We start from the raw sequence: 14,798 nt of genomic DNA on the forward strand, positions 1-14,798 counted from the left end.
TTTGTTTTATGTATTAAAAATATTATCCTGAAAACTAATCCATAGGCTTCAGCCAAATTTTTAAATGAATCCATGATGCAAAAAATTTTTTCAGGGCAGATACCTTTGCTATATAGTCCTCAATTTCCACACCTATATTTCAAGGAGCAAATGAGATCTTAGGTATGAAAGTTCTTTATAAGTTATAAATTTTCTATAAATGTATGTGGATTTTTAAATTTAATTTTTCACACATTTAGTATGCTTGTTGATTTTGTTGTTAAGTTGTTCTCCACTCTGGGATGTCATTTGGGTTTTCTTGACAAAGGTGCTAAAATAGTTTGCCATTTCCTTCTTCAGCTTATTTTACTGAGGCAAACAGAGTAAATGACTTGCTCAGGATCACACAATTATTAAGTATCTGAGGACAGATTTGAATTCAGGGAGATCTTTTCCTGGTCCAGTTCCAGTTCTCTGTGCAATATGGCACTCCTAGCAGCCCATAGCAAAATTTCCATTTGGAATGATGACACAGAGGAATCAGAAGGGATCTTGGATGCCAGTCCCTTTAATCTCATAGTAATCTCTTTCCTATATACAAGGCATCACACTTTTTTTTGGAATTAGCAAGTTAATACATATAAAGTGACCAGATCTATGACATTCTCTTTTAAAACTTCTCATTAGCAAAGTCTCCTGCTTTTTTAGTACTGCAAAATCACAGAATGATAGACTCGAGTGAATCTTAGAGATCATCTCCTTCAGCCCTCTTATTTTACAGAGAAGACACAGAGGAAAGGGATTTTTTCCAAGATTTCCAGAAAGTAAATAATTTAGCTAAGATGAGACTAGAACCAAGGTCTTCTGACTCCAAATTCACTGTTCTTTCCATTGTACTGTATCTTCTAATGGTCATTGCTTTCTAATTTCCTGATCTAATTTTCTTTCTGCTACAAAATGTTCAATTGCAGGTCTTGAAAATAAATGTCATAAGAACATTCTGTTTCTGTTGGAAACTCAAGGGCAAATCCATCAATTGTAATCAAGTGTATCCCCTTGAAATAGATATTTGAGAGAGAGCAGCTTTTCAGGGCCTCTGAAGAATTAGGCCCTGCACTTATCCTTCCCTAATTCTTCATCTACTTCTTGGCATTAGGAACTTTCAAAGCTCAGCAGCCCTAACCTCTGACTTTCTTTCCTCTTCATCTTTCCACAAATTCAATCTCCAACCCCATGGCCAATTGTTTCTGTCTCCTCTCCAACAAAAAAGTTTGGCCTTTCGTCTTCTTCTGCCCCCTCAGGATATTAGACACTCAGTCAACAGATCTTATTTTTCTCCTTTAATTGTGTTTGCAGTCTCTATTACCACTTCTGTTCTCTACTTCCTTCTTGGAGTAATTCTGGCAGAAACCTTTGCAGTTCCTTTTTGGTTGCTTCTTCCTTGGATATGAATCTTTCTCTGTTTCCCTCTGGTTTCCTCTGGTTTATTCTTTCACACTTGGGGTGGGGAACCCAGTTTCTCAGAAAATATAAATTATTTTAATCCTTATTTCAATGGAGTTTAGACACTTTCAGATTACTGGGTTCCATCAATAATAGTAATAATGACTTATATATTCTATTCTGAAATCAGTGTCCAAGAATCTTAGAATTCTGTGCATCATTTCTCAAACCCACCCTCTTATTTCCATTCCTCCCTGCTCACTACTGTAGTCCAAGTCTTATTACATTTCTCCATGACCATCATTGTATACTCTAAAACTTTCTTTCTGCCTCCAGCCTCTTCCACCACTCTCCAAGCTATTCTTCATCTTACTACTCCCAGATTATCCTAAAATATATTGACCCCACTTCTTGCAACAAGAAATGAATACTCCCTTCTCTAAATTCCTAGAGCATCCTGTTTTTTCTCTTTATGTAGTTTTTAATTGTGTCATGTTGTAATTGTTGATGAAGAAACACACAAGCACACACAGATACACACACACACATAAATCTTCAGAGTTGGAAGGAATATCATTGGCCATTTAGTCAAACATAACCCCATCATTTAATCTTTCAAAAATTAGATTTTTATTAAAACTTACAACAAAAAAGCTTGATTTCTCCTCTCTCTAGATTTGAAGATGGGACTAAATCTATGATTTCATTGGCATAGAGAGCAGTTTAGCCCCTTCTCTACAACTTTAAAGAATTCTCTAGAACATTTAAATGACTTGCTCAGGGGCACATAGTATCAGATGGGACTTGAAGTCATTCTAAATTTCAAAGTCAACTCTTTTCCTACTAAGCCATACTGGCTCTCTGAAGGGACCATCTCCTGTTCTTGTATTCCACACAGTTCTTCTTTCAGGACCCTTCTTACAGAAGAAATGTTACTTCTTCTTTGAATATAACACATAGCTCATCAATAATAACAACGACACTCTCTCATGAATCAGTGGGCTGTCTACATATACAATCAACCTTGATCACTGCACCTCCATTGATATTCTTCTCTGGTGACTCCTCATGTCTTGTAGGTGATCTTAATATTCTCAAAGGCTAAGGTGGTGGAAAAAAGTTCTGGAAGGGCCAACCAATTTAAAAACATTTCTCCCATTTTTCCTAATGAGCATCTTTACAATGTTTTATGTTTCAGAAAATACATAATCATTTGAACCTCACAACAACCCTACGTGGTAAGGGGTACAAGTATTATTCCTATTTTCAAAATGAGGAAAGGGGGGTTCAGAACTGGTTAAAGCACTTATCCATTGTCATACAGCTTGTGTCAGATGAGCAATTTGAATTCATCTTTTTGATTCCATGTCTAACAGCCTTCAAACTGTATAAGAACCAGCCTAGCTAAGTGTATCATCAGAAGGATGGTAGTCCAATCATGATTTGCTCAGTCTCATCAGGTCTTGAAAATAATCTACAAATGCTTGGATGAGTAGTAATATTGATTATGGAGGGAGAACCCACACAGATGAATCACTGATGTAATTCCTATCTTGGGAATTGTAAGAGATGCAAAGATAAATGAAACTCAAATCTCTGCCCTAAAGGCCCTTGCTTTCTCATTAAAAGGAAGGATACAAGCACAGGAAAATTTTGTAATCAGAACAATAAAATTTTATTCTCTCTGGTATATACAGCAATACTTTGAGAATGCTTGCTTACCCCAGTCCCAACTTTCTATTCTAAATGGTAAAGCAAGCAAATTCTGATTATCCGAATAATCCTTATGAAATGGCCACAGGGCAAGACTCAGAGGAACAATCTGAGGTTAAATTGAGAGTAAGACCTGATATCCTATGTGAAAAGTTGACATGAGCAGGTTAAACTGTGATACGTCATGATGCAGATACTCCTCACATCAGTGAAGACTATAGCCCCCAATCCTGTACATCTTAGTAGAGAGTCTTCAAGAACTGCTCTAACCAAAAAACGCAATGCCAAAAACTTCTAGAAATCATAGTCAGTTCATCATAGGGACTGGAACCATTCCTAGGAAGCTATGGAGACATGGACACCAAATATAGCTCTATCATGGACTTGTTGCATGATCTTTCTGGGTTTCTCTTCCCATCTCTCCACAAAATGCAAGCTTGGTCTCAGTGATCTCTGAGGTCTCATTTAATTCTCATTTTCTATAACTCACTAACAGATTCTCTGGAACCTGGGTCCTTAAAGATCCCTTGTTTTTCTTAAAGGGGACCTGAGACTTTGCTATGCTCTCTAAGGATCTTGTTAGTAAAAACAATATGGTTTCAGAAAACTGTTTTAGTAACACTTTCAATAGAAATGACTTTAAAAAAGATATTGTAATTTTCCTATTTCTGTATAGGATCATAGGACTTATAATTGGAAAGAGGCTTAGAGGTCACCTACTATAATCTCCTCATTTTTCAGATGAGGAAACTGAGACTTAGTGGGGAGATGGTCACATAGATAGTGAATAGAAGAGCTGGAATTCAAACCTGGATCCTCTGACTAGATATCTAGCATTATTTCCATGGTTATATACCTGAGAAGTAAAAATGAAAAGGAATGTTCTTTTTAAAATTCCCCAGTTGCAAGGCTCCAGTATACAGTAGTGGTGGATCACAAAGGATTCATACATCTTTCTATCCATCTGGTTAGTCACCCTGAAAATGGATTATGCATTCAGAAAAGTCATTCAGGAAGAGGAGCAGGGGTATCAAAAAGACTCCATAATGGCATGTGCAATGATATCTATCAGCTTGGCTGGTCTGATGGCTACACAGAGCAGCGAGACACCTATATCCTACAATTTGAAGATATTTAGAAGTATCTCTTCAACTTTATCCCTGCACACACACACACACACACACACACACACACACACACACACACACACACATACACACACACACACAGAGAAAAAGAGAGAGAAAGAGAGAAAAGAAAAAAAAAAAAGAAAAGTAATTTTCCTTACTTAGACTATCTGGATTAAGTTTCATAACTATATATATATATATATATATATTTCTTTACTCATGAAAGTTATTTGCATAATAAAATGCAAATGATCCTGGTGCTATTGCAGAGAATTAGAGCTCCCACTAAATATGAATCTTGATATTTCCTCTGACCTATGGTAGAGCACAGCCCTTTGGCAAAGTCAGTGCTGAGGACCCTCAAAAAAGCCCCACCTTTGGGACAAACACTGCAGCACATGAGAGCATTCAGAAGTAAAGGTAAAAGACATAGAGGAATGATAGAGAATGAATGGTAGGATGACTGTGGTCTGGGGTCCTCAGCCATTTTCCCTGGAAGAAAAGGATGTGAAAAGTTCAGAGAAGCACTGTGATACAGTGGGTAAGAGTAATCAATTAGAGTCAGGGGATCTAGGATGAAGGATCAGCTCTTATCTTCTTTTGCCTGTGTGTCTGTGGTCAAGTTATTGCACTACTTGGGACTCAGTTGCTTCATTGATAAAATGAATGGGTTGGACTAAATCACCCTAAAGAGTCTTTCTAGTTCTAAATCTATGAGTTGTGAGTCAAAGAATATTAGGGCATGTAAGTGTTATCTGAATATGCTTACCACATTCTTGATACATAGTAGCTGGTTGATAAATACAAATAATAGGTAACATTTATATAGTGCTTACTATATGCCAAATATTTTGCTATATGCTTTGCAATAATTAGTTACAACTTAATATTATCTCATTTTATTTTCACAATAACCCTGGCAAGTACATGCTATTATTATCATCCCCATTTTATAGATGAAGACACTGAAACAAAAAGAGGTTAAGTGGCTTGCCCAGATTTGAATCCAGGTGTTCCTGACTTTAGACCTGATGCTTTATGTTTTGTATCTCTTAGCTGCCCCTAATTGAGTTGTACTGAGTTAGAGTGGAGTGCTAAATTTTTCCAGATTTTGGTAACAGAGTACACAAAAATTCTAGTTTGAGGGCTGAGATTCTGTGATTCACCAGTGAGCTCACTCTTCTGTACCTAAAGGGAGTGTCTCTCTCTCCAAGACAGGATACCTTGTAGGTGCAGCACAACTAGCATTGGTTGATACAATGAACTTATCCAAATCATTTAACTTCTCACACCTCAGTTTCTCAATTTCTTCACACCTCTAAAATTCAAAATATATATCATCATCTGCAAGGATCTGGGCACAGGACAGGGATTTGGGCTAGAGACAGGGAGGCAGAAAGATGAAAGGAGCCAAGGAGAAATTTCATCAATCTCATCATTCTGCTGAAGTCCAGCCAGATGATCCATTTATGTGCCTTTTTGGATGAAGGAAGGGGTGGTTTCTTGGCACTGAGCTCATATACTAAAAGGAGACAATCTGATCTGATAGGGAATCTATGTTTTCCTTTTCCTTCCAACTTCTTAGATCAGCTTTTTTATGAGCACAAACTTCATTTTTCAGGCACAGTGAAGCAGGAGGAGGTGTGTGATTGATGGTACAGTAGCAAAGGAGAAGCAGAGCCAGATTACCTTGGTGGGTTTCTGTGGTAACCAGCTGTACTCTGAGGAGCAGCCTGGGCTCACTGAAAGAGTAGAATAAGGAGGAGGGGGGAATTCATGAAAACTGTGACCCAATGGTATATATTCCAAGCATACAGCACACCTAAAGCAAGGGTGAAGATCTTACTGTGTGTCTCCATCCCACCCCTCACCATGTTTCCTGACTCCTTAGCATTTGTATCCTTATATTTTCTGGCTGCAGTGAGCATCAAGGAAAAAGAAGTTAACAGGAGGTAGCCTTAGAATTGTGGTATAAAGAAGAATTGATGTTGGATTTCAGAAGTAAAGGTAAAAGACACAGAGGAATGATAGAGAATGAATGGTAGGATGACAGTGTCTGGGGCTCCTCAGCCATTTTCCCTTTTTGTGAATACCCTGGAGGAAAAGGATGTGAAAAGTTCAGAGAAGCACTGTGATACAGTGGGTAAGAGTAGTTAATTAGAGTCAGGGGATCTAGGATGAAGGGTCAGCTCTTATCTTCTTTTACCTATGTGACTGTGGTCAAGTTATTGCACTACTTGGGACTCAGTTGCTTCACTTAAAATGAATGGGTTGGATTAAATCACTCTAAAGATTCTTTCTAGTTCTAAATCTATGTTAATATCCAAAGAATATCAGGGCATTGATCTGGGTTCAAATATTGATTTTCTTGCTTACTTTTGTGTACCCTCTGAGCTTTGATTTTCTAATCTATAAAATGGAGCTAATAATACCTATTTTAATTGTTGCATGGGACTTTTTGTGAGAATCAAATAAAATAATAGCTATAGAGAAAAAAAGAAGTATTTAAAATTTTGTCCAGAAAAGGACCCTTGAAGGAACTGAGGATGTTTAGCTTGGAAAAGAAATTTATGGGGTAGGCAATAATAGTTCTCAAATATTTTAATGATATCATATATAACAGGGTTTGGAGCATGAGTGAGAAAAATTTACCTACCTCTCTTCTCTTGAAACATGAAGAATCACTAGAGGACAGTTTTTAGAAAATTCATTATTTCCTCAGAAATGTCAAGAAGTCCATATGGGGAAAAAAGAATAGAATATTAAATTTAGAATTAAAAAGGACCTTGGAGATTAATCCTATTCTCCCATTTTTATAAATGAGGAAACTATTTATGACTTCTTACCTAGCTGTCTCTGAGTCTTTTAGAGGCTATGACTAGAATTAGTTCTGCCTACCTTTGCTTATAAATCATTTAGTTATAGGTTTAGGGACTTGAGAGATCATCTAGCTCCAATCCCCTTGTTTTACATATGAGGTAATAGAAACAGAGACTTGCCCTAGTAGAAATAGAATATGAACTTAGGTATTTTAACTCTGAATCCATTTTTTTTTCATGCATCATACTTTCTGTTCCTCCCCCACCCCCCGCCAAAAAAATTAAAATTTTAACTACAAATACATAAAAAGGGATATAATCTCACACATTCCAATTCCACTGGGGGAAAGACCACTTCCCAAACACTTTATACTTCTTCCATTTCACTTGGACACTTTGCAGATGCAATCTCCTAGCAATTGCAACTCATTGCTACTTCACTCTGCTTCCAAAGCAGCTGTTAAATTTTTTCTCTGTGTTGAAGAAGTCATATTCTGAACTTGTCATTTGTTGCAGCTCCTCCTTTCTCAAAGGGAATATTATTGCTCTTTCATTAGACTGCCAACATTTCCTCAAAGGGAGTGTTATTGCTCTTTTGTGATTCTGCCAAACATGCCCAGGGCTAATCACAGTTTTGGCTCTTTTGTCAGTAAGCCTCATAGTAACATCTAGCTAAAACACAAAAAGACCTACTCAGACAGTTGTCAAGACCATTTTAAAAACTGAATTTCTAAAAATTTAACTCATTTCTGATGAGTTCAAGATGGCACAGTAAAGCCAGGAATGTGCCCAAGCTCTCCTAGCTTCTCTCAAAAACCACATGAAATCAAGCCTTTGAACAGAGTCTGATGGAATGAATCTTTCCAGATCAATAGAGATCAAAAAAACTTCAAGAAAGGTCAGTCTCTCTGATGTGAAGAGGGTTTTCAGCCAGCTCAGATAGCCTCTGGGAAAGCCAGTAAGAGGTCTTAATCACAGCAAATCAGCAATTAAAACTCTCAGTCCTATCTCAGTAGAGGAGCAAATCAGTGAAGCATCTTCCAGTCCCAGCTCAGAAGGTAAACTCTGGGAAACCAGGAAACAGAACAGGTAAAGCTACCACCTGCAAACACAAGAGGCCCCCATGCTCAAAGACAAAGCTCAGAGCTACACAGGAAGCTTGGGACAGTACCACCTTTATCTCAGGCACAGAGCTCAACCATAAAAGTAAAGAAAAGAGGAAATACCAAAAGAAAAAGAAAGAAAATGAGCAAGAAATAGAAAAGAACCTTGACCATCGAAAGCTACTATAGTAACAGGGAAAACCAAAACACCAATTCAGGTTAGTCCACAGAAAAAATCTGAGTCTCAAGCACAAAGAGGCTTCTTGGAAGTGCTCAGAGAGACTAAAAGGCAAATAAGAGAGATTGAAGGAAAATTGAGAAAATAAATGAGAGTTATGCAAGATAGAGGTAACAGCTTGGAAAAGGAAGGGAAATATAGCTTGAAGAAAATAACTCCTTAAAAAGTATAAGTAGCCAAAAGGAAAAAGAGACAACAAAAGTAACTGAAAAAAAAACATAATTAAAAAGTATAACAGAGCAAAAGGAAGCTAATGACTCATTAAAACAGCAATAATCAATCAAACAAACTAAAAAGAATGAAAAAATGGAAAAAAATGTGAAATACTTCATTGGAAGAACAGATGAGCTAGAAAATAGATCTAGGAGAAACAATTTAAAAATTATTGGCCTACCTAAAAACCATGACCAAAAAGAAAGAGTCTGGATAGTATTCTTCAAGAGATCATAAAGGAAAACTGCCCCAATATTCTAGAAAAGAGGGGCAAATAGTCATTGAAAGAATTCTTTGATCAACTTTGGAAAGAGGTCTCATAAAGAAAACTCCAAGAAAAACTCATGATTGTCCAGGATCTGGCAGCTTCTACAATAAAGGATCAGAGAGCCTGGAATACATATTCTAGAAGGCAAAGAAACTAGAGTTACAACCAATAATTAATTACCTAGCAAGTTACAGCATCATCTTTCAGAGGAGGATATGGAACCTCAATGAAGTGAGAAACTTTCAATAATTTCTATGAAAAAAATAAGAATTAAACAAAAAAATTAACTTATAAACACAGGATTCAAGAGAAGCATAGAAATTTAAACAGGGGGAAATATATATTATGTATAATATATATTATCTATTATCTAAACATTAAACTACTTACATCCCTAGATGGGAAAATGATATCTGTAATTCTTGAAAACTGTATCCATCACTGGGGCAGACAGAGAGGGGCTTCACATAGACTGAGGGTATGGTAGTGAATGAATTATAATGTGATGGCATCAAAGAAAAAGATATCAAGGGGTGTAAAAAGGTCTGTACTGGAAAAATAGGAAAGAGGTGATATAATAGAACAATTAGTTCAAAATGAAGAGACACAAAAGACCTATTACAATTTAGGGAAAGAAGGGAAGAAGATAAGCAGTGTCTGAAGCTTGATCTCATTAGTTTTGGCTATAAGAGGAAATAATTAATCATTAAGTTGAGTACAGAAATTCATCTCATTCTATAAAGAAGTAGGAGGAGAAAGAAGAAAGAAAAGGGAGGGGCAGAATATAAGGGAAAGCAGAAACACTAGGGGGAAAGATAAGAGAAGGGATGGTAGAAGATAAGGTAGTGGGTGGAGTGGGTTAAAAATTACTAATAGAAGGAAGAGGGATGAAAAGAGATAAGATAGTGGGTGGGGTGGGTAAAAAAAGAAAAAAAAGACTAAGGACAAGGTGGAAAGAGAGAGCAAAAGTATATACAGAGGAGAAAATAGGATGGAGGAAAATACAGAGGTAGCAATCATAACTGTGAATGTAAATAGGATGAACTCTCCCATAAAATGAAAGCAAATAACAGAATGGACTTGAAGTCCCCCACTAGTACTAGTACAGTTTTTCTATGTATTTCTTTCTTTAACTGGCTTAAAATGTTTTCATTTTCTATGTTCTATTACTGCGCACACATTTAGTATCATTACTACTTCATTGTTTATGAACACCTTTTTTTAAAATGTATTTTCCTTCCTTATCTCTTTTAATAAGATCTATTTTTACTTTTGGCTTATCTGAGATCAGGATTATTATTCCTTTTTTATTTTTTTATTTCAATTAAAGCATAATAAATTCTGTTCTAGTCTTACTTTTATTCTCTATATGACTCTTTGTGTCAAATGTATTTCTTGTAAACAACGTATTGTAGGAGTCTGATTTTTAATCCATTCTGTTATTTGCTTTTATTTTATGGGAGAGTTTCCTTTGGTTAGTTTGATTAGAAAAAGGAAAGAAAAAAGCAAATGAAAAGGGTAAACTTACCACTAATGACAAAGAAATTAAAGAAATAATTAGGAGCTATTTTGCTCAACTGTATAGCAGCAAATCTGACACTCGAAATGGATGAATATTTACAGAGATATAAATTTCTCAGATTAATAGAAGAGGAAATACATTACTTAAATAGTCCCATTTCAGAAAAAAGAAATTGAAAAAGTCCTAAATAAACACTCTAAGAAAAAATCTCCAGGCCCAAGTGGATTCACAAGTGAATAATACCAAACATTTTTAAAAAATAATTTTTATTTACCAGATATATGCATGGGTAATTTTACAATATTGACAATTGCCAAACCTTTTGTTCTAATTTTTCCCCTCCTCCCCACCTCCCAAGATGGCAGGTTGACCAATACATGTTAAATATGTTAAAGTATAAATTAAATACAATATATGTAATGCCAAACATTTAAAAAACAATTAATTTCAATAATATGTAAACTACTTGGGAAAAATAAGTAAAGAAGGAGTCCTGTCATATTCTTTTTATGACACAAATATAGTACTGATACTGAAAGCAGGAAGAGCTAAAACAGAAGGAAAATTATAGATGAATCTCCCCAATGAATATTGAAGCAAAATTTTTAAATAAAATATTAGCAAAGAGATTACAGCAACTTATCAACAGCATAACACACTATGACCAAGTGGGATTTATACCAGGAATGAGGACTGGTTCATATCAGGAAACCTTTTACCATAATTGACCATATCAATAACAAAACCAACAGAAATCATATGATTCTCAATAGAAAAAGCTTTTGACAAAACACAACACTATTAAAAAAATTATAAAGCATAAGGATAAAAAAGCTTTCCTTAAAATAATAAGCAATCTATCTTATCTATCTATTTTATCTATCTAAAACCAATAGCAAGCATTATGTGTAATGGAGAGAAGCTGGATGCATTCCCAATAAGATCAAGGGTGAAACAAGGATGCCCATTATCACCAGTATTATTCGACATTGTACTAGAAATGTTGGCTTTAGCAATAGGAAAAGAAAAAAGAAATTAAAGGAATTAGAATAGGTAATGAGGAAATAAAGTTATCACTCTGCAGATATGTTGACATACTTAGAAAATCCTAGAAAATTATCCAAAAACAGGTTTAGCAAAGTTGCAGTATGTAAAATAAACCCACAGAAATCATCCAGAATTTCTATGTATTACTATCAGCAAGAGATAGAAAGATAAATCCTATTTAAACTAACTATAGACAAAATAAAATAGTTGGGGGTCTAACCGTCAAGACAAACCCAAGGACTGTATGAACACAATTATGAAACACTTTTCACACAAATAAAATCAGAGCTAAAAAATTCAAAAACATCAATTGCTCATGGGTGGGACAAGCTAATATAACAAAAATGACAATTATGCCTAAACTGATCTGCTTGCTCAGTGTCATATCAGCTAAAGTGCCAAAAATTATTTTATAGAATTAGAAAAAATAATAAGAAAATTCATCTGGAAGAACAAAATGTGAAGAAGACAAATGTCAAAAGGAATTAATGAAAAAAAATACAAATTATGATGGCTTAGTAGTACTAGACCTAAAATTCTTATTATATTATAAAGCAGCAATCATCAAAACCATTTGGTACTGACTAAGGAATAGAGTGGTGGATCAGTGGAATTAGATTAGATACATATGACCCAAGAATCAAAGCCCACCGGAATCTAGTATTTGATAAACCTCCAAACTCCAGCTTCTTGAATAAGAACTCACTATTTGATAAACCTCACACCCCATACCAAAATAAAGTCAAAATGGGTACATAATTTGGGCATAGAGGATGATAACATAAACAAATTAGGAGAACAAGGGCTGCTTTACCTATTAGATCTTTGGAAAAGTGAGGACTTTATGACCAAAGAACTAGAGAATATTATGAAAGTCAAAAAGAATAATTTGGATTACATTAAGTTAAAATTTTTTGCACGGATAAAATCAACAAGATAAAACAAGATAAAAAGGGAAGTACAAAGCTGAGAAAAAAATCTTTACAGCCTGATAAAGGTGTTATTTCTATATAAAATAACTGTGACAAATTTATAAGAATACAAATCATATGCTGATTGATAAATGGTCAAAGGATATGAACAGATGATTTACAGATGGTGAAATTACAGTCATCTATAGTTATATGAAAAATGCATTTTGACAAAATCCAACATCCATTCCTACTAAAAACTCTTGAGAGTATAGGAATAAATGGATTATTCCTTAGAATAATCAGGAATATATATTTAAGACCGTCAGTAAGCATAATATGCAATAGAAATAAACTGCAACCTTTCCCAGTAAGATCAGGAGTGAAACAAGGTTGCCCACTATCACCATTACTATTCAATATAGTACTAGAAACGCTAGCCTCGGCAATAAGAGCCGAGAAAGAGATTCAAGGAATTAGAGTAGGAAATGAGGAAATTAAACTATCACTTTTTGCAGATGACATGATGGTATACTTAGAGAACCCCAAAGACTCTGCTAAAAAGCTACTAGAAATAATTCAAAATTTCAGCAAAGTGGCAGGATACAAAATAAATCCACATAAATCCTCGGCATTTTTATATATCACTAACAAAATGCAACAGCAAGAGATACAAAGAGAAATTCCATTCCAAACAAATGTTGAGAGTATAAAATATTTGGGAATCCATCTACCAAAGAAAAGTCAGGAATTATATGAGAAAAATTACAAAACACTTGCCACAAAAATAAAATCAGATTTAAATAATTGGAAAGACATTCAGTGCTCTTGGATAGGCCGAGCGAATATAATAAAGATGACAATACTCCCCAAACTAATCTATTTATTTAGTGCTATACCAATCAGACTCCCAAGAAACTATTTTAATGACCTAGAAAAAATAACAACAAAATTCATATGGAAGAATAAAAGGTCAAGAATTGCAAGGGAACTAATAAAAAAAAACTCAGAGGAAGGTGGTCTAAGTGTACCTGATCTAAAGCTATATTATATAGCAGCAGTCACCAAAACCATTTGGTATTGGCTAAGAAATAGACCGGTAGATCAGTGGAACAGATTAGATACAAAGGACAAAAAAGGGTACATCTATAGCAATCTAATCTTTGACAAACCCAAAGATTCCAACATTAGGGATAAAAATTCATTATTCGGAAAAAACTGTTGGGAAAACTGGAAATTAGTATGGCAGAAATTAGATATGGATCCACACTTAACACCATATACCAAGATAAGATCAAAATGGGTCCATGATTTAGGCATAAAGAGGGAGATAATAAATAGATTAGAGGAACAGAGGATAATCTACCTCTCAGACTTGTGGAGGAGGAAGGAATTTATGACCAGAGGAGAACTAGAGATCATTATTGATCACAAAATAGAAGATTTTGATTACATCAAACTAAAAAGTTTCTGTACAAATAATACTAATGCAAACAAGATTAGAAGGGAAGTAACAAATTGGGAAAATATTTTTAAAAACAAAGGTTCTGACAAAGGTCTCATTTCCAAAATATATAGAGAACTGACCCAAATTTATAAGAAACCGAACCATTCTCCAATTGATAAATGGTCAAAGGATATGAACAGACAATTCTCAGAGGAAGAAATTGAAACTATATCCACTCACATGAAAGAGTGTTCCAAATCACTACTGATCAGAGAAATGCAAATTAAGACCACTCTGAGATACCACTACACACCTGTCAGATTGGCTAAGATGACAGGAACAAATAATGACAAATGTTGGAGGGGATGTGGGGAAATTGGGACACTAATACATTGCTGGTGGAGTTGTGAAAGAATCCAGCCATTCTGGAGAGCAATCTGGAATTATGCCCAAAAAGTTATCAAACTGTGCATACCCTTTGTTTGACCCAGCAGCACTACTACTGGGATTATATCCCAAAGAAATACTAAAGAGCGGAAAGAGACATATATGTGCCAAAATGTTTGTGGCAGCTCTTTTTGTTGTAGCTAGAAACTGGAAGATGAATGGATGTCCATCAGTTGGAGAATGGTTGGGTAAATTGTGGTATATGAAAGTTATGGAATATTATTGCTCGGTAAGAAATGACCAGCAGGAGGAATACAGAGAGGGTTGGAGAGACTTAAATCAACTGATGCTGAGTGAAATGAGCAGAACCAGAAGATCACTGTATACTTCAACAACAATACTGTATGAGGATGTATTCTGATGGAAGTGGAAATCTTCAACATAAAGAAGATCCAACTCACTTCCAGTTGATCAATGATGGACAGAGGTAGATACACCCAGAGAAGAAACACTGGGAGGGGAATGTAAATTGTTAGCACTAATATCTGTCTGCCCAGGTTGCATGTACCTTCGGATTC

Source organism: Sminthopsis crassicaudata, chromosome 2 (assembly GCF_048593235.1).
Source record: "Sminthopsis crassicaudata isolate SCR6 chromosome 2, ASM4859323v1, whole genome shotgun sequence".
Taxonomy (NCBI): domain Eukaryota; kingdom Metazoa; phylum Chordata; class Mammalia; order Dasyuromorphia; family Dasyuridae; genus Sminthopsis; species Sminthopsis crassicaudata.